A 21,286-nucleotide genomic window follows, 5' to 3' on the forward strand; every position below is an offset into this window, starting at 1 on the left:
CATGATCCAGTTATCATTATTTGACAATTTTCTAACTTACTTTTTCAAACTAACATTTTCAGCTTTGAATTTGCCACTATATTTTAAAAGCTATGTTGCTCCACTGTTCTGGGATTAGAAAATCAGAAGCTCCAAGTCCACTTTGTGCCATTATTGTTCTAAAGTAACTTGGCCTTAGTCTCCTTTTTTACACCAAAAATGCCATTTCTCTCCGCAATCCAATCCACATGAGGCCTTTTGCATCAACTAAATTATTTTTAGCTTGATTTTTCCCCCATTCATCCTGATTATTTAGTAAAAAATGGTAAAAAATGCCTTTCCAGGCAACATAAACGAGAAGATCCAAGAGTCATGAGTACTCCCAGGAACATAATTTGTAGCAGAGAGCACTGGTTATTTAACTAAGCTTCAACTAGACAATGTCTGTTGTGCTAAACGAGCATGAAATGTTACTTTCCCATTTCAATACTCACTGCTTTGTTTAGGTTTCCATCTGTTAGGCAGTTTTATGCTTACATCATCCTTGAGCAGGAACATTCCCACCACTGCAAGCTGGAGTTTTGTGTTTGCTTGTTCCATATTTTGGTTTGCTTCACCACTGGATGTGAGCAAAGGTGGGAAATGTTTCACATCTGCCGTGGAGAAAATGGTGTTTTGCTCAAAATTACTTGCAACTGTGGTGAACATTTTTGAGTGGCCTTCTTTTCTTCTTAATTATTCCAGGGAACGGCAGGGGATGGGCAGGGGCTGGGCTACCCAGGCTTAGGCATTTTGGGATGTGAGGGCACACAGCAGGCAAGATCTTGATTTAATGGTGTCTTCTCTAGAGAAAGGGAGAGAGAGCTGGAGATGCTGCTGGAGAAGCTCATTAGCTGCATTAGCCGGTCCTTGAGCTCTTTAGCCTTAATTGCAGTGTCCTCACGGTGACAGGATTGGCAATCCCAGGTTTCCCAGGGACCTGGCATGAACTGGGGATGCGCTCACTCATCTGTGTGCGGTCCTGGCAGCCCTGGGGAGGGCACAGCACCCTGGCCTGCGCCCTGTCCAGGGGCTCTGTGCTGCTGGGGGCTGTGCAGCCCTGCTGGGACCCTCAGGGAGCAGGTGAGGGAGCCAGGAGGGGGATTTATCCCTGCTGGTGGGTTAAAGCAGGGTGGGTACAACCTCCACTCATGGATGGGGAGAGTGACGACATTCCTGGTGTTCTTGGGGTTTTGCTGGTGCCCTGTACAATCCCCCCCAAGGAAAAAGGAGCTGGGCTGCCTCTGCCTGAACTAGAGCTGCTTCAGCCACCTCCAGTAATAAAGCAGTGAGTGTATTCATCCTTCTGCACTGTGTATTCCTACACCAGGGCTGGAAGGGGCTCAGCCTCATCTGTTTTTCACTATAATTGAGCTTTTGGACTTCGGTTGTTTCCCTTTGATTTTGTGGATAGCCAAGACCAGCTGCTTTGCAGGCGGCTGGGAGATTCAAATATGTGTTGGAAGGGGTTTCTGCATTTCAGCTGGTGGAAAGAAGAGCAAGAAATTGGACTGGGAGAAGGGGAAACAGTCTAAGAGTGTAACATTGAAGAGTTCAGGATTTTTTTAAGTGGGACAGAAAAAAAAAGCTCTATGGAAATAAGTCCATGCCAGTAAAGGCAAGTACTTCAGTATTCTGAAAAAGCTGAGCAGATAATTCAGACTCTTGTGTGTACAGAGCTTGGAATTACATGTAGGTATGTTAAAAAATCTCCTGAATAATTCATGAATAATTTCTAATGGAAAGCAGTGGTTTATACAGATACCAATGTAATACTGACCTAAGGTAATATGAAGCTTCATGTTTGTTCTCACTGAGAAGAAAACCTTTTTTTTTTCCTTTTAACTGTTTATTCCTTGTTCCTGGAAGAAGCAGTGTTGGAGCTCAAACAGAGCTCTTGATGCTCTGCTTTCATTTCCCACATTTGGTCTGTGTGGACCATGTGCTGCTCTGTCTAATATGTAATCTTCCCATGGGATACCATCAAAGACAGGCAGCTTTAAAGAAATTTTAAGCCAATAGATAATCTCTGCATGGGAACACAAAGCTAGTGCTTCTTAATAAGGTAATCATATTATAATTGTGTGTGTGTATATATATTTAAATGTCTTTTGTGTTGTAGCAGCACCTGAAGGCAAGTGTTGGGAATCAGAAGCAGCTGCTCTGCCTGTGAACACAGCAAGAATGGGCTCGCATATTACCAATTCTTACCCAAAATCTTCATCCAAATGAGTACTTTTATTCCAAAATCCTTGTACTTCCAGGAGAGTGACCTGGGGGGAGTTTCCAAAGCCGAGGGTGTTAAAAAAAGTGTTGTGCTGTCATCTTCCTCCAGTATGGGCCTACAAGAGAGAGGGATCTGGGATAAGGGTCTGGAGTGACGAAACTGAGCGGGAATGGCCTTAAACTGCCAGAGAGCAGTATTGGATTGGATATTAGGAAGAAATTCTTCCCTGGCACAAGGTGCCCAGACAAGCTGTGGCTGCCCCTGGATCCCTGGAAGCATCCTAGGCCAGGTTGGATGGGGCTTGAAGCAACCTGGGATAGTGCAAGGTGTTCCAGCCCATGGTGGGGGGTGGAATGAGATGGATTTCAAGGTGCCTTCCAACCCAAACTCTGTGATTCTGTGGATATTTGGATGTTGGGCTCCATGGTGTGGAGGGAGGGGCAGTTTGGGAGGGAGTGCCATCAGTCTGCTCTTTTCCCTTGGTTTTCTCCTTTCCTTTAACCTTTCAAAGAAAGAAAGCTGCTGTGAGAGAGAGGAGGGACAGATTTCATTTTCAGGTGTGGTGAAACAGAGGGTGATTTGGTGGGAGCAATGCTGGTAGTGTGGCATTTCTGCTGAAACACTGAGGCTTTGCCAGATTACCCTTTCTTTTTCATGGAATCATGGAATCCCAGACTGCTTTGGGTGGGAAGGGACCTTAAAGATAGTGGCAGGGACACCTTCCATTATCCCAGGTTGCTCCAAGCCCCACCCAGCTTGCTTTGAACAATTCCAGGGATGGGGTGTCAGCAACTTTTCTGGCATCAGCCAGTTTGTTGTAGAGTTGGAGAGCACGTTCCCTTAGCCAAGCGATCACCTGAGCTAGGCCTGGGAAGTCTCAGCCATTTCAGGTGACTGGTGGGGCTCTGAAATAACCAGCTCCAAGTTACTTCGTAGTGTCTAAGAGTGAGTCAAGGTCAAAATGGGCCATATGTTTTTTTGTAAGGGCTTGGCTGCATCCACAAGTTCAGTAGCTTGTGTATTTGTGGGATTTGTTGCTGCTGGAGATCTCCCGGCTCTCTCAGTCACTGTGTCCTGCCCAGCTTTTCCAAAGAATAACATCCGTATGGGAACGCTGCCTCTGGAGTGTTTACACTCATTTCCTTCCTGGGGAGAACATTCAGCAGTGAAACGGGGCTTGGGTGATGGCAGATGTGAGGAGACGGTGGCACGGCTTTCCAGAGTACAGCTTGTTCTTAGCTGGTTGTGTGTGGAGTTCTCTGCATCCTCTTTTCCTTTTCTTCATTAGAAAAGCAAGCAGAAATCTCTTCCCGAGCTAAGGCTTCGCTCAGCCTCGCAGCAAATCCAGCCAGGGCTGGCCACCGGCCAAGCCTTTGCTCACTGCAACCTGCACACCACAGAACTCCTCTAAGAATAGCCCTGGTGATCTGAAAAAAAAAAAAAAAAGAACAACATCAAAAAAAGAGACTGTTAGCAATGTATTATCCTCATCCCTTCTGCAAAGCAGTGGAGTTTAGAGGGGATTTTCCCCCCCACGCCTGTGTCCGTTGTTCCTCCCGCAATGAGCTGTCGCTAATGCTGAGAAATATTTTCGGACTTAATGCAGTGAGTCAGGGCTTAGCTGTAAATTGGTCATGGGATGGGAGGGATTCGGATTGTCTGTTAGCCAGGGTCTGGTTTCAGCCATTTCAGTAACATGAGCAGTTTCTCAACTGATGGTAATTAGACTCATAACTCTCTCTGAGATGATTTAAGGCAAGGATTAATTATAAAAGTTTCTCGGTGTTAGAACATGTTTCTTTAGTTAAAGTTTGGCATGCTTTCACTTTATGATGAGCCTGAAAGAATGTTACTCTACTTAAAATCTCTAAATATACCATCCTGTCATGCTATGTAAATACCCATATTTGTGAGTTTATCTAAACAATTCTGTTAAATGGGAAAAACACATAGAAGACCCAAGTGCCAAGAGCTGATTCAGGGGCTCATGGAGTGGACTTGCATATTCCTTGTGAGCCTGGCTGTGTTTTGGTTACTGTTCTTCTGGCTGTACTTGATTTCTCACTTAAATAAACAAAATATAGTTGTTTTTTCTATCTTCATTAAAAGATAAGTGACCTAAGTGCCCTGATGTGCCTCTCCTTTTGTCTCCATAGACGGGGGCTTTACCTGGGCCAGCTCAGTGGGTTCTTGATGAAGCTGGCGATCCAGTAGTCCTTTGTTAAATCTCCTTCTATGGTTGTATTGCCTTAAAAAAACATGTAAAATTGTGAGGTGTGAAAAGAGCCAGTTCACATCAGCCTCATCAGTCTGCCTTTTAGAAAACCTAAATAAAAATGGATGGGATTATGGAAGGCTTGGCTTGACTTGATTGCATAGATTCACAGAAGGCTAGATGGGATGACAAATTTCTACATTCCTTGTTTTCCTGGGGGTAAATTCCAGCTGATTCTCATAGCATAATAACAGAGTATACCCAGTTAATATTTGAAAAGCTTGTCCAGGTTTTCATTTTGTTCACTTTTTTACTTCATAAACCTATTTTCTTATGATTAAGTCATATAGCCAAATAGTGATGTCATTTTTTTTCTTTTTGCTTGCCTACTTCTGTGAGTACTTTAAAAGAGATCCATATCTGGCTCCTTGGCTGCTGTGTTTGAAGCCTTTTTTTCTAGAAAAAACATTGCATTAGTCTGTCCTTAAGCTCTGGGAACAGAAAGTTGTTGGGGGGTTTTTGCTTGTAATAAATTTAGACTTAGATTCATATCATAGGTTAATGTTTTTAATAACCTGACACTCCAAATCTCACTTGCTTTATGGCCTGCACTTATGTCTCCTGCATTATGGATGCTGATGATTACTATGAGCATATAAGTTATTGAATTGATTTTATGATGGCAGCATAGAGCATGAAGCCAAGTTCACTTAAGGAAATAAAACAAGGCAAGCAGACTAAAATATTAACAAAGTGTTCTGTGTCATGGTGAGTGAGTTGTAATGCATGAAAACCCTTCCGTGAAGTGGTGCTTCAGCATCACTCACCCTTCCAGTCCCCAGTGTCCCCAAACTCGGCCCAGTTACCTTTCAGACAAAATGTGTTGGATCAACTTTGAGTTTACAAGTGGTGACAGATTAATTTGGAAAGACAGATTGCAAACATGCATCATGGCCCCAGTCTGAGTCCTAGAAAAGTTATGTATGGCTGGTGCAGAATGATAAAAATTCATATCAGGGGAACAGCTTAATTAACTATTCTTGATTAAAGTAATACAGTATGTGAATTTAATAGCTTGTCTTCAAAAGCAGAATGTGAAATCACTTATTACTTTGGTGTATCTTGCTGGCTAATAGGGAGCTGCCAGTGGTTCTTCATGATTAATTGAGTTTAGAGGAACTTAACACTGGGGTGGGAGATACCAAATAATTATTCTGCTCTTGCTTCAAGCTCTTTGCCTTACATGAATAAAGTTGTCAGGAACAAAGTTGTGGGAGTAGACTAGGAAAAGGATCAAGAATCCATGAAATAGGATTGATAGCTAGGATTGATAGAGAAGGGGAGGCATGTTGGCATTGTGAAGAATACAGTGCAAGGACTGGAGAGCTGCCATCAAGCTATTAGTTAAACACATTGCCATCCATGTTACTCATCCATTTGCATGTCCTTGTGGTCCTTGGGGTGGCTGTTGGTATGGAGAGCAGGAGAACGTTTCGTCTCACTGCTGTCACCTTGGAGGCTGAGGAGATCTAGTTCATGGAGTGTTTTCTCCATGTGGAGCCATTGTCATTCTCGTTGTTTGACACCTTCCTGTAGCCAAGACATGCACTCTGCAGCCAGCCCAGCTGCTAGATGCATCAGGATGAGGCCTGGCTTGGTTGCAAGAGAAGGATACTGAATATATCCTGTCAAGCAGAGCTGCTGCATAAGCTAGTGCTTCCATGTTGGTTATTTTATTCTTGATATATCAATATATTATTGTATCCTGTTGGTTGTTTCTGCCAGTGTACTACCTAGGACTTGGGGCTTGTTGGAATGAACTCTTGACTTTTTCAGGACATCTCTCCAAGTTGTCAAGATAATTTTGAATCCTGCAAAATTGAGTCTTTCCTGGCTTGATGTTCTCTGGGGTTTTGGAAATCAGTTGTAGTCTCCAATTCATTATTATTCATCATCTCAGTCCCTAGAAAAAATCCAGATGCAGGACAGATACCAGCAAAATCCTACTTTATGTATTCTTCCATTTAAACAATGTTCCATTGCAAAGTACCTTCTTCTCAGCCAGCTTTGCACTTTGGTGTTAGTCAAGCCTTAGATTCAGCCACTCTCATCAATTAGCACAGATGTGTAAGTAGTCATCATTACATTATGTTAAAATGAGCTTGGAGAAGGGTTTTCTCATCCTCTTTAAAATAGTACACACATCCTGCTTTACATTTCTTCCAGAGTCAGTATCTTCAGTGTATTTACATCTGAACTCATCTGAAGAACTTTCCTGATTCCAGTTGTTGATCGTTTTCAGGGCATCTTTTCACTTTAAATTGGTAAATATCCTAGTTGGACAGCTGAGCCTTGCTGGTGCATTACAGTAGGGTGGGTGAAAACAGGATCTTAGAGCAGCTATCCTGGCTTGGAAGCTGGGCAGCAGCACACCTGTGAATGAGCCAAAATGCAGAATTTGGGTTTGCTCCTAATTTTTCCTGATCCAAGATGAAGAAACAGGGTTCCTAATGTTTTCCTAATTTGTTAGGTTTGTACATGGGATTTACCTTGATTAGTGTTACTGAATGTCTGGGTTCTGAATTACACAGCAAAGAGGTTTCCTTGAGAGATACTCATTTCTGCTGGTGTCCTTCTCCTGGAAGCAGGCTTACTGCAACAGTGGGCTGGCTGAAATGAATAGCACTACCTGTGGCTGAAGATATTGTACCCTACAGTAAGGAAATGTAAAGCCCAAGCTTCTTAAGGACATGTCTGTGTCAACACATTTTCCTTGGAGATACACGTGCTGCAGAAGCTGCTGCTGCAATTACGCCTCATTATAAGACACCATGTTTTGTATTTTATGAGTGCTTTGAAAAAAATCATCAAAGTCCATTAATAACGTGGCCAGTAAACTCAAATTGCCTGACAGTGCTGTTCTATGCACACAGTGGAAAAATCGATGCATTTAATCCAAGGTAAAGCTGTCTGGCTCTCCAGAGGAGGAGGCTGCCTTGGTTGCTGAGGGCTGGAAGTCATTGCCTCACGCTAATTGAGTAACATCCAGCAGTTGTGAGGCTGAATCTTCCAGACTGCTTTGACTCACAGGGGCTGAGTATCTAAATGAAGTGTATTTGTCATGCTGCAGTCCTGCAGGATTAAGAGTACTTGCATTCGTTTGATCTGATGCATTCCAACAATATTGAGTAAGTCCATTTTTTATTGTCCTTTGCACCTTGTATTTTTCTGGCTGTAAAAGTCCAGCATCTTACTTTTTGGAAACTGAGCTGTGATATGACAAACATTTCTGGCCAGTATTCGTAGCTCTGGCAGGGCTTGAAGAATTCTTGGCTGGCTTTTACAGTAGGCTGATAGCTGAGACCAAATATAACAAGAAGCAGAGTACTGCATGTAGAATTAAATCATATTACTAGTTATTTTATTATTTTTCTTGTCTCAAAATTATTCACCGTCCTCTGTTTTTTTGTGATAAATAGTAACTCTACAATGTTTAAATCAATACTTCAGTGTTAAAGAATTTAAAAACAACACTTTGAGAGATCCTTTTGTCTTTCAGCAAGATAATTATGCTGCAAAATTTGCTTTCCTAATTCATTTGGGAAGTCCAGCTTATTGAATGTTTGGAATGAAAGACTTACTCCTGATACATCTGTGGTTTCTCCTCTGCAATCTTCTTTGTTTAGTGTCAGACCTCAGTCAAATGACCATGAATTGTGGCTGCCCCACTCCTGGAAGTGTCCAAGGCTAGGCTGGATGGGACTTGGAGCAACCTGGGGCAGTGGAAGGTGTCCCTGCCCATGGCAGGGGTTGGAACAGGATGAGCTTTAAGGTCCCTTCCAACCCAACCCACTCCATGATTCCAAACTGACTGTGGAGTTGCACTCTTAATGAGAGAGGGACCTGCTGAGAGGAGAAGAAATACCTTTAGATATTGAAAAATATTCTCAGAGCACATATTGTGTTATTAATGCTGGTCGGAGTTCCTGGTCAGTTCAGGAGAGCATGTGCTGAGTGTCTGTGGTGGTGGCTGTGCAGTTCCGCCAGGGCCCAACGTGCCTGATATTAAAATGAGTTGAAAGCAGTTTTAAGCCCCAGGAATTTGGTGCTTAAACTCTAAATTTGAGGATTATGCACAGACTACCTAATCATCTAAGCATTTGTCTTCCCAGATAAGCCTTGGCAACATCCTGAGCATTCTCTGCACCCCAGCTGCAGAGTGAGCTGCTCCATGTTCCCTTTCAGAAGTGAGGGGATGGGGGACAGAGCTGAGAACCATCCCAGTCTGGGGCTGCATGATCACAGATTGCTCACTTGGTGCAGCAAAGTCCATGGGAGGGCTGTGTCCATGGCACAGGAGCTCAGGTTTGAGGCAGGAACTCAGGTGAGCAGAGCATGGCAAGGCCTTGCTATGGCTGAGGGAAAGCAGCAAGCCCTGTGCACAGTAACAGAAAGGATTTAATGGCCCTAGAACTTAATTAGGACAGAGCAATGTTACCACCTGCTTACTTATAGCTGTAAGTTTGGGCCGTGTGTGACTCTTCATTTAGAAGAAAGGAGTCCAGGAGCCTTGGCTGAAAGGAACGTATTTCCTCCTGCTCATTACACTCAGATGATTGCTGTTGTTTAAGTGAAGTTTAAACATCATAAAATGTTCCCTCATCTTGCAATCCCCATCTGCTGTTCGCCCTTCCTTTCTCTGCTGAAGGTTATTTCAGCAGTTTTGCCAATAGCACAGGATGCTGTTCCTGGGGCAGGTTGTTCGCCCATCTTCCCCCTCGGCTTTCCCTCCCTGCAGGCCTCACCAGCTGTTCTAAACAGAGTCCTTCCAGCATGGAGCCATTCCTGTTATCATGTTTAATAACTGCAGGATCAGCCTTCAGCACATGCTGGGAGACTTGTGCAGGCTGTGATTCAGGAGGGCAGCGAATGGGCCTGTGCACGTTGGCCTGCCAAGGGGTTTAGGAACCTCTGTGATGTGCCACGGTCCCTCAAGTGCTCTGCACATCCAGGAGCAGAGTGAGCCCAGGCTGAAGTCTGCATCAGGAAAACTGTTAACAGTGAATTTAGGTAAATAAGGACATACTCCACTGCATCCCAAAGCCTCGGTGATGTGGAAGGCTGTGGTCTTCTGAGTCAGGGAATTAGAGCAGTTCTGCATTTCACTGATGGGGGAAACACGTGATCCTCACACACATTTCGTGCCTCTGTTTGTTTCAAAACTGCTTTTGCAGTCCTTCAGGTTGGAAAATTTAGGGTTTGTCAGATTGTTGGATTTGGCTGCTAAGTGCCAAGTGTGATGCTTCCAGTTTTCTTTGTGAAGTTACTGACCTGTTTATTGGTGGTTCTTACAGAGTTGAAGAGCCTGCGGGAAGGTCAGGTGTGCTCCTTGCTGGGTGTTGGTGTTCGGGGTTTGGTAGGTCTCTAGTCTGGTTTTAAGAGTTCATGAATTATGAGGCAGAGAAGGGCTGAGAAAGAGATTCATATCACAGGTCTCTGCTGTGGGTTGTTCAAAAGGTGAAAGTTTTGTCAGAATGAATGATCTAACCAGGTGCTTGAACATAGGATCTCCAGAGAGCCTCAATCGCCATCTCCGCTGCTCTTCCGTTTGCAGAGAGATTGAACAAGTGAGAACTGTTAAGGCAACTGATTTTGGTTTCAAAATAGATTTTATTTGTTAATGTTTTTAGTGGCAATCAGGGACGATTCTTGTCCTGATGCACCTGCTGTGCTTTTATATGAATCACAGTGTTATAAAAAGGCAGAGGGATTATGGGGCTTGGGTGACTTAAATAAAATCTATTTTTACTGTTAGGATCATAGCATTGACATGGTATATGGTTTGAATTAAAGTTCTCATTATCACATTAAGATTCAACAAGGAGTTAATTAAGTGTAGGGAAGTAATTGAATGCTAATAGCACAACATTGCAGTGAAGAATGAGGCCATATCTCCATGCTAAACTCTAGTTTTCTCCTCATTTTAAGTACTTTGCCTATGATCATGCATTGGAGTGCACTTCTGACTCAGGCAGAGAGCTTTTGTGTTTGGGACATGCTGGTCTGTCATTCTTCAACATTCCTGTGATGGGACAAGCCTGTTAAATTTTAGAGGTGCTTATCTTTTCACTCACCTCACTTGAAAAGAAAATAGAGCTTGTGTTAAAACTTGGTGTCTGCAAATAGCTGGAAATCCATTTATGGACTTGGAAGCCAGTTTTGATTAGATGGCAAAATTGAAATGGTTTAAGAACACCTGTTCTGTGTGTTGCATGTGATTTTGGTTAATTTTAAGAAGGCCTGACGGAGTGTGAGTCATAAAACGTGGATTTTTTACTTCCTGATATTTCTGTTAGCACCAATTTGTTTTGTTTAATATTTCAAGCATTGAGGCAGGGGGACAGACCATCCCCACCAACTTTTTTGGCTTGAGAGAGATCTTGAACACTGTACCACAGATGTTTTGTAGGCTTTAGAGAAGGTGAGCTTAGCTAATTTCTCCTTCAACGTTCTTTTACCTTATGTTTTTTTTGAGTATGAATGCATAGTTTACAGGTCAACCACGCTTGTTTGAGGTAATGAATTAAAAACAGGAATTAAAAAAAACCAAAACATGGTAATGTGATCCATCCTGACTCCAGAGGGGCTTTAAATACTGTGGCTGGAATTGGAATTGTGCTCGGTGGGAAAGATGTGGGCAGATGGGGAAGAGCCAGAGGGGAGTGACAAGAATAGGACACTTCGCAAACGTAAGCTGTAATGGAAGATGGAAGGAATTGATTTATTTAGCCTAAAAATACAGAAGGAAACGAGTCACCTGCTATAGGAAAGGTTGCTTTAAAAAGCACGACAATCGTTTTTTCTCCATGGCTCCTGAGAGAGGCAGGAAGGCATCAGGAAGGATTAAAGCTGGGTAGCAGGATAAACGTTTGAACTTTCAGGGAAGCGGTAAAGTGAAAGACAGACTGTTGGGAAAACCTGTGGGATAGGAGTTTGGAGAACAGGTTGGACAGAAATCTGTTGAAGTGGTTTGGGTACATGCCCTGGGGTGATACAGTTGGGTGGGATTTTGAAATATCTTTCTTTTGTGATGGTTGATACCAGGTGAAGATCTGAGGAGACTGATCTCGTTTCACTATGCTATTTCATACTCTGATCAAGGAGACATTGAAATTTTGTGGGTGAATGATGGATCCATCCCTGCTTGCCTGATCTTGTACAGCATGGTATCTCCTTTTCCATGGCCGTGACTCCCAAGGGAGCTGACACTGTATCCCAACCCTGGCTGAGCTCATGGCCCTGCACTGCTGGGACTGATGCACACAGCTCCCCTGGGCTGGCTCTGACCCTTTCCTGGAGGAAAGATTTTATGGAAAAGAAGGGCAGAGGTCAAAAATTTTGAGTCTTTTCCATGTCCTCTCCCACCTACTAGGAGTGATTTTGGGAAAAGCAGAGTGGATATTGAAGGCTATGACAGGCATACAGTCATTTTGAGACTCTGAAATACTGGTCATCTTAGACTGATAGAACCATAGAATTGTTAAGGTTGGAAAAGACCTCTAAGGTCATTGAATCCAGCTGTTAATGTGCTAAATGTTGGACTTGAGTGTTTTCTGGCCTGTAATTGAATTTTAGGCTAATTCTTCTCCCAGTATTGGTTTGGATATCTTCTAATCTGCATCACTCTGAGCATCAGAGCTGTACTTCTACATCCTCATTGGAATATCTTGGTGCCTCATTTTGCCAGCACTTAGGAGTTACATTTATTTATCTGCTCTTCTTCCAAGGCAACTTACAGGAGATAAACACTTAAAACCCAGCCTCTATTACTGATTTAAATGGCTTATTAAATTTTTAAACCGTTTATGATTGTCTCTCCTTCTGAGGTATATGGTTTCTCTTCTCAGTGTTACTCTCAGATAAATGTGTTGGGAGAATCCAGGCAAAATCCATGCTTATACAGCTGAGGATTGGAAACACAGTAAGTGAGCAAGCCACTATAGTCTGTGAAACAATAATCATTCTTTCTACTGTTCAAAAGTAACTGCTAACTAAAACAAGGAGAAGACGGTACAAAATACACAGATCAGATGTTAAGACTTCTCCTGCAGCCATAATGTTTCTCATATGGGTCATAGTACATATGTGATCTTAATAATATTCCAACTATTATGTCCTTTAAAATGCACATTTCACCCAGGCATGCTGAAATTTGCCTTGTAGCAAGAGCTGTTACTTCATTCTCTTGGGTCTTAAATCTTATGCCTGGTGCAAATTTGAGAATTAATGCAAATAAAACAGACGTTGAGAGGAGCAAAATACAGACATTGAAAATATGTTCCAGCAATGGCATTTACATAATTGCAATTACTGAAAATCTCAAAATTAGAGCCTTGGACAGTGCTGGGAGAATGAGAGCTTATTATAGGGAATTCTTGCTGGTTTGGAACATGCAAACCCTTCCTGAAGTGAATGTATTGCTGAGTAGCACCACTCTTGGTTTTCTGTTATCTCACTTCCCAGGGTTACCTCATTCATAATTTCATGCTACCATTTCACTCTGCTTACATATGTCTTAACAGTATCTTTTCATTTGCACCATATCTTTAATTAGTTTGGGTTTTCTTCTTAATTGTAAGCAACAAACCCAGGACTTTGTTTTTCGTTGTTTTCCCTTGTTCCATTCTTCGTAAATCCCAGATTAGAACAAGAGGGGGAAAAGTATCTTCAGGGAATCATAGAGTGGCTTGGGTTGAAGGAACCTGAAAGCTCATCTCATTCCACCCCCTGCCATGGACAGGGACACCTTCCACTAGCCCAGGTTGCTCTAAACCCCATCCAGCCTGGCCTTGGACACTGCCAGGGATCCAGGGGCAGCCAAGGTTCTCTGGGCACCCTGTGCCAGGGCCTCCCCACCCTCACAGGGAACAATTCTTCCTCAATATCCCATCTAACCCTGTCCTCTGTCAGTGGGAAGCCTGTCCTGACACTTCATCTCTTGTAAACAGTCTCTCTCCATGTTTCCTTTTGGCTCCTTCAGATGCTGGAAGGCCACAGTGAGGTCACCCTGAAACTTCTCTTTTCCAGGCTGAATAATTCCAATTCTCTCAGCCTTTCCTCAAGGCTGAGCTGCTCCATCTTATGTGTATCCTGCTAAGACTTGGAAAATGGGACACTTGTGATTATCCTGGCATCTAGGAGGAGCACTTTATAGAACAGCTTGGATGTAATAAGAAAAACGTAATAAACTTAGTCTGCCCAAACCTGCAGCTAACAGATCAAAGCCAGTGACCAGCATAGCTCCAGAATCTGCAGGAGGAAGCACCATCACCATGCTGTTGTTTGCAGGTGGGAGAACCAAGTGCTATTGTTAACACCTCCTCAAGTGGCTGCTTGGTGGTCACCATCACTTCCATGAGCCCATCCTACAGTGCAATCCCAGATGCTCTGTTAAGGCAGTGAGGGAGGATCTGTGTGCATCTGCGTCGGGCTTGGTTGGCTTTGACAGCACGGGAAGATCTCAGGAGGCTTGGCTCGCATGTGAGGGCATCTCTCAGGAAACTGATTTTACAAAGGGTTAAAGTGGAGTCTATTCCAAGAACAGGCTGAAAAATACTAGTTTTGCTCTAGAAAAGCCTCTTAAGAAATCGCTACAGCTGCAGAAAATGTAGACCCAGCTATTTAAACAGGGCACACATCCTTCTCTATTTGTGTTCCCTCATATATGTTTGAAGGGCATAAAACTCTTCAAAACCATCCCGATAAAAAGCTCTGCAAAACTGTGGTGGCTACAACCCTCCTGCCATTCCAGCAAGGTGCCTTCATGGAGCAGGAATACCGGGACACCTTGACTCCCTCTCACACCATTTGTCCCTGGCTGTGAATATTTCAGAGACTTTACCCAGTCCTGTTGTTTCATGCTCATTGCCAGCTCCTTCTGTGTTACTGCACTTGGTGGAAAACTGCGTCAGGAGACATGCATGAAGAATTGGGAGCACGAGTAATATCTGCATTTACTATAAACAAAGTGTATTTTTGTAAAAGCTGGTTGAGTAAGAGACAGAATAGTCGATGACACAGGCTTAATAAGCAGAAAATTAATTTTTGAGCCAGGTTTTGTTATCTAGAGTAGCTCTACAATCCAGAAGAGCAACATACCTGCAGAAGTGCAAGGTTGCCAAGTGGTTTTTGTTGCCAAATGCTCTCTGAAGTTTCCTCAAGAGTCAGCCTAGTCTTCCAAGTCATCAGTAATGGAGTTTTTAACTTTTTTCTATCTATTTTTTGTTTGCAAGATAAAAGTTTCAACCAGTCTGATGTACCGAAGCCTTTGAAGATCAAGTGTATTAATGAGGGCTGGAGAGCAGGTCACCTTTCTGCCCGTAGCTCTTTATTTGCAGTATTTTGGATATTTTTTGATGCAACTGTTCTTCATGCTCTAGGGCACCTTGCCACCTGGATTTCTGGGGCATACAGCTATGAGGGACAGTTTTCAGCCTCCTGCCAAGTTGTTCATAGAAGGGATGCTCCCCATGTTCATTTTGGAAATCCCTTCCTGCTGGCAGTCCTGCAGACGCGTCCCTTCCTCTGCTTCCTGCCCCTGTTCCCTGGGTTTGTTACACAGATGGGCAGGGCTCCCACTGCAGGAGCAAGGTGATTTCCCCTGTGACCTGAAACTTCATGCACCTTTGGAGACAAGTGTTCTAGCTTTATTTATCTCTGCTGTGCTCATTTTCTTATCCTGGCTGACCTTTCGGGGTGCTGCAGGGGCTGAAGGAACCAGAAAACCCTGATTGTCAGGGCAGCATAATCCTCACATTTCACAACAGAGGCATTTCACCAGTGATTACACCTCTTGTTTTCTGGAGGGGATACCTTGAGATTTATCAGTCTATCTGAAGAAAGGGACTTTGAGACAGAAATCCAGATTTTATTTTTCTGGACCTTAGTGTCCCAAGCTATAAAGAATCACAAGGAGTCACACATGTGGGTTGATAAAAGCTCAGAGCTCTGAAAGGGAGCAGGATAGCAAGGTGCAGGGAAGAGTTTCCCTGCAGGAGTTATTGGTAGTACTTATTTATCATTTATGTGCCTTATTTGTAATTTCATCTGTTTACCTGCCCTAATTTCCTGTCAGGCTGGCTGCTCCCATGTCTGCTTTTCACACAAAATCCTGGGTTTTGGCTGCTTGACAGAATTAATTGGAATTACTGTAACCAATTAGTCCAGACTTTCTAATATTGACTGGGAGAAAAGATGATGTTGTTTAGAAAGTTGTAGCCATTAGACCTAGTAAATATATGCTCTGTGAAAATCCTTCAGTGGTGGGAATTGCCCTCCTTTTATTATTCCCTGCTCATCAATGATGTCCTCCATCAAAGCTCAAAGGCCATTGACTTGGGCTGGGGGTGAACTATATTTAGGTACTGCAGGAGAAGTCCTGCAACTCACTCCGGAAGGAGCTTTTTCCTTCCTCTTCCCTTCTGTTTTCTTCTTTTTTTTTTTTCCCTGACTTTATACTTCCAGCTGGATTTTTCTGATTTTTGAGCTCCTGCAGCTTGAGTTGAGTGTAAAGGGCATGTTAGGTGTTCTGAAAATAATTCCTTCATAGTTTTTAACATCTCAAAAGCATTTAAAAATAATTAAATATATGTTATTGCACCAGTGTGTGTGCCCCTGTGTGTGACTGCTAAATAAACATGAATGAAAGCAGCATTCCCTAACTTCTCAGCAATGGGGGCCTTTTGGTGGGCTGCAGGAAGCTGCTCAGGATTTACACATTTCTCTTTTTTTACCTGTTTTTATCCCATTTTGAGTAGTTTTTCGGGGGAGGGCTTTACAAATCCTGCTCTTCCATGTTGCATTCCAGGAGCTGGAATTGCTACAGCAGAATTTCCCAGTAATTTCCCTGGGAAGGAGGAGCTCTATTAAGTGGTTTCAGGATGAGGTCTGCCCTCTGGAACACGTTTGGGATCGCTGATGAAAGCCCAGGGTTTTCCCCTGCCAAGCCTGGGTCACACTCCCTGCGTCAGTGCAGACGCGCTGTGTGATGCTGGCGGCGTTTGCAGAGTCCGGTTGTTTTCTCAAATGAGTGCCAGGCACTGTCTGCTGCTGCCTGAATGGCCTCAGCCTCTCCCACTGCTGCTTGGGGATACAACTCATAAACCTACTCAAACGGGATTTTTTTCCAGGATCTGATTATCACTGAACTAAAGGCTGGATGAGGTTGGAAGAGACCTCTGGATGTCCTCTGCTCCAGCCCCATGACTCTGGCAGGGCTATCTAGAACCTCCTGCCCAGAGTCAAGTCCAGACACCTTTGAGACCCCTCCAAGGATGGAGATACTCGCAGGGGTGGGGCATCATGGGCATCCTTCATGCTGGGCTGGAGAGATACGGACCTGACACAGCAAGAGTATTTATTAAAACGTTCCATTTAAGACAAGGTTTTTATTATGAGATGTGACCTCGAGCTTCACCCAGATGCACAAGTAACAGCCATGTCCTCCCTGTGAGGATCAAGGTGCTCCAGGCAGCAGGACAGCCAAGGGACTGTGGGACTGTGTCTTTCTTAGGTGTCTTCTCACCACAAGAATCCATTCCTACCAGTGTGGCATGCTGGTTAAATTCACTGCTAAGCCCTGGCTGTAGTGTCTGGTGTATTTTGCAGGGGTGATGTGCATCTGGGGTGCTCAGACTCCTGGGAGTGTCCTGTGCAGGTTCCTGTCCTGTGGGTTCACTCCAAGTCAGGATGTTCTGAGATCCTGTGAGGCACTGCTTGATGCTTGGTGTGTGCACACCGAGCTCCACCCCAGCCTGGCTTCCAGAGCTCATGGTCAGATGGGTCCATGGTTCTCATCATCCTTTATTCCCTGTGTGGATACTGAGGGGAGGACTCAGACTCCTGTGTCAGCACCATCCAATGTCCATGATCCATGCCCAGGACACCCTTCTGGACTGGATGCCTGTACACATTCTGGCAGGGGTAATGTGATTTCTCTGGGGGAAAAGAATAGTCTCCTTTAACTAGTATCTGAGATTTTTCCGTATTTGATTTGCTCCTTTGTTATAAAGTTACTCTAAATAACATTTTCAGGTGGTTTTGCTTCCAGGTACATAGAGAAAAAAAAGAGAGGCTCTCTGCTTGCCAAGGGATAGCACAAATAATGATCCCTTATGTACATATAAAGCAAGGGAACTGGAGTAAAATCTCCTAGGTCAGTGCTTCTCCCTTGTTCATCCTGATGGATCCAGACAGCCCATGTGAGATATTACCACCTGAGGCTGGTGCTCATGACGGAGTGAGGTTAAAAAGCGCTGGGCTGGCATATCAAAATTTGACATCTCATCATTCAGTCCATTTCTAAGTGATGCATTTGGTTCCTCCTTTTCAAATACAATTATTTTTAAGAATATTTTATGGTATAAAAAGAAAACAAATACTTCATTTTCCTCTAACTGACTTAAATGATGATTTGCCTGGGTCTAGAAAGCAGTTTAAAGGTGCTGTTGGCTCCTTTGAAGAAAAGTGTCATCTTGATATAAATCAGGAATATTATTTTATCAGGACTGTTAGAAGCTTACCTGAGTCAATATGTGGCAGCCTTATGAAGAACAGCAAAATACTTCAAATGAAGTTCACATGTCTCTAGAACTGGGTTTGTCAGAGGGGAGGCATCAAGGGAAATGTTGACAGATATTTAATTATAATGGCAGTAGTGGCTGTTGCTGTGTTAATAGCATCTGGCAGTAGAGTCCCTGCCATCTGTTAGTGCCCTGAAATCCTGGAGATGGTGCATCCTTTATGGAGGAATTAACAATAATTAACAAATCTATCACATGAAATCACCTTTATTGGATGACAGCCTTACCTTGATAATGATTGATTGCAAAATAATGTGGAATAAAATGTCCACTATTTTCCTTTTTTGCTACTGCTGCTCTGCAAGTGCAGCATCCTGGGGGATTTCCTTTCCAGCCTGTGGTGTGAGGCAGCATTTACTGCATTTATTGTAAATAATCCTTATAAGCAAAGCTAGATTAAAACCAAACTTCTGCATATTCATTTCGATTTGCAACAGATTAGATCTCTAAAACCAGCTGTGGTTCTGTTGGTGCATGGTAACTTATTTAATGTTAAATAAGGGAGAAAATGAGGTTGGAATGCAAGAAGTGACCCTTCAGCCAAAGTCGATTCAGTCTGGAAGAACAATCTGACTGCATTAAAGCATTTCAAGGTGGGGATTTTTTTAGCTTAGTATTAGAAGCCAAGCCATTAATTTCTGTTGAATCAGTTTGTCTTCAAAGTGATGAGGAAAAAATATTCTATTAGTTTGCATTTGGAAGAATTATTTTTGAATATCTATTTTTATCGAAGCCAATATTTCGATCAGTGCAGTGAAATACCACTGCCATAATAAGAGCTATAAACAAAGCACTGAGCCAATTTGAGACCTGGTTTATTTTTCTCTTAACTCTTCCTTTTCTGTCTGTTCCTGCTGAGCAGCAGGTGGAGAAGGTAACATACTCTTTGCTTAAATAGGAGAATTGTAATAGATAATTGAGGTGTGGTAATTACTAGTAGCAACAGGAGGGAAAGAGTAAACTCTGGTATCTTGAAGTCAACTAAACAGGAATTTTATTTGACTTTTCCCATGTGTGTCAGTTAATATTTTGAATATTGCCCTGGGACCCACAATCAGAAGGCAATATACAATTTTTGTGTCTTTCTATTTGTTCCTAAGTGCCAGAAGTTTCTTTAGGCTGGGATTTGGGCTGATTCCAGCTCCTGACAGAGCAGCACTGACACCAAACCACGAGCAGAGGTGTGCAAAGCTGAGTTCATAACGCCTGGATTTATCACAGCTCCCAACACAGGAGCTGTAGATCAGAGTCTTCCCTTCCCCTTCCTGTCCCATGGAGCAGATCTGAGGATAAAGGCTCACCTGGTGCAGGAGCCTGGGATTTGCTGACTTATGGCTTTGTTGTCTTTGCCATGAATATCTTCTCTTTTTGTCGTGCTTTGACAGCCACGTGAGTCAGACATGAGCTCATGGGTGTGTGTCTGTGTACACGTGTTCATCACACACAACATTTACATACATGCCACACCCTCCTAGCACTGTTCAAATTAGAAGATGCTTTGAAAAAAAAGTGATTTTGCCTTTTGTTCTGCTGGTCTGGCATCATCTCCCAGGATCCTGGGCAGGCAGTGGCTGGTGGGGTGTAGCAAACACAGACACCCTTGTTAAGGCTTGGAAGAAGGGCTTGTTTCTCTCTCCCTGCTATTTTCATGCAAGGCACTGTTCCCTGGTTAGGAGGATTAGAAGATATGCATTAAACAGTGTTAAATATGCTGAGGCAATTGATGTTTACAGCCCTTGTAGAATTATTCATTAAAATATTAACTGCCAGACAGCCTCTTTTTTTTTTTTAATTCAGTGATTTAGTAGCCCTTTCCAAAATCTCGTTGTGTGATTCAGACATTCAAAGACTAAATAAAGCTAAATAAAACCACCAGAATTACCCACAAAACCGCTGATTCTTGGGTTTATGTTTCTTAAATTGCCATGGGTGTGACATGCCTAAGAAATACGAAGAGATTTGTGGAGCAGATGAGCTCTAAGATTTGACTCAGACCTCTCCCATCTGCACCAGCAGCTTTCCCTAACACATGGCACTGGGAAGATCTGGAAGGGGCTGTGTCCCTCTGAAGGATGTTGGAGATAACAGATAGGTTTGTGCACTAAGTTTTGGGTTACAGAAGCTCATGACATGATGTAGAGGTCTTACCAAGCAGTGCTGTCTCTCAAGTCTCTCTTTCCCCTCCCAGGCCTTTTAAAAGATGTTTTTAATGGTTCTGGTCCTCTGCAAAGGACAGGGTTGTGTCCTTGTCTATAAACACAGACTGGTTTGTCTTGCAAGAGACCTTAAAGCCCATCCAGTCCCACCTCCTGCCACGGGCAGGGACATTTTCCACTAGCTCAGGGTGCTCCAAGCCCTGTCCAGCCTGGCATTGGACACTTCCAGGGATCCAGGGGCAGCCACAGCTTCTCTGGGGACCCTGTGCCAGGGGCTCACCACCCTCACAGGGAACAATTCCTTCCCAATATCCTGTGTATCCCTGTCCTCTGGCAGTGGGAAGCCATTGTCCCCCTGTCTCCAGGACCTTGTTCCAAGTCCCTCTCCAGCTCTCCTGGAGCCCTCTTAGGCACTGCAAGGGGCTCTGAGGTCTTCCCGAAGCCTTCTCTTCTCCAGGTGAACAGCTCCCAGCCTGGCTCCAGAGCAGAGTGGCTCCAGCCCTGGGAGCACCTCTGTGGCCTTCTCTGGACTCTCTCCAGCAGCCCCACATCCTTATTTTTGGGATCTCCAGAGCTGATTTGCTTCCTTGGGCCCCTTGTGCCCAGTTTTGTGCCTGAGCAGGTCATGTCTGCCCTTGGTACTCTTCACTGGCACAGCTGACACGTGCTTCCTCCTGCAGACAATTCCTGGATGCTGCTGTGTCCCCACGCTGCTCTGAGCCAGCCTGGGGGCGCTGGGTGACTCTGGGGCTGCCTTCCCAGTGCTTTGCCTTGCTCTGGTGAAGGTGGAGGCTGGTGTTGTTATTGATTTATATGAGCACCCCCATTTTCCCTGGACTGCTGGAGAGTTACTGGCCAGCACAGAGTTTGATCCCTGGATTTCATCCAGTAACCCAGAGGCAATTCTGCATGCCACCCAGCCCAGGGCATTAAAAATTGCCCACCTGGGGTCATTTCATCTCTTGTGTTACCTTTAGTTTCATTTTCGTTGAGCTGTTCTCATTTGGTTGTGCAGGCAGAAGAGCCTGGA

General features: G+C 43.8%; 1 protein-coding gene across 1 annotated transcript in view; it reads left to right on the plus strand.

Moving 5' to 3' along the window:
• C10H1orf21 (chromosome 10 C1orf21 homolog) overlaps positions 1-21,286 on the plus strand; it is a 108,130-nt gene that overhangs the window by 73,427 nt on the left and 13,417 nt on the right. The window lies entirely within an intron of this gene.

This window comes from Prinia subflava, chromosome 10 (assembly GCF_021018805.1).
Source record: "Prinia subflava isolate CZ2003 ecotype Zambia chromosome 10, Cam_Psub_1.2, whole genome shotgun sequence".
Classification (NCBI taxonomy): domain Eukaryota; kingdom Metazoa; phylum Chordata; class Aves; order Passeriformes; family Cisticolidae; genus Prinia; species Prinia subflava.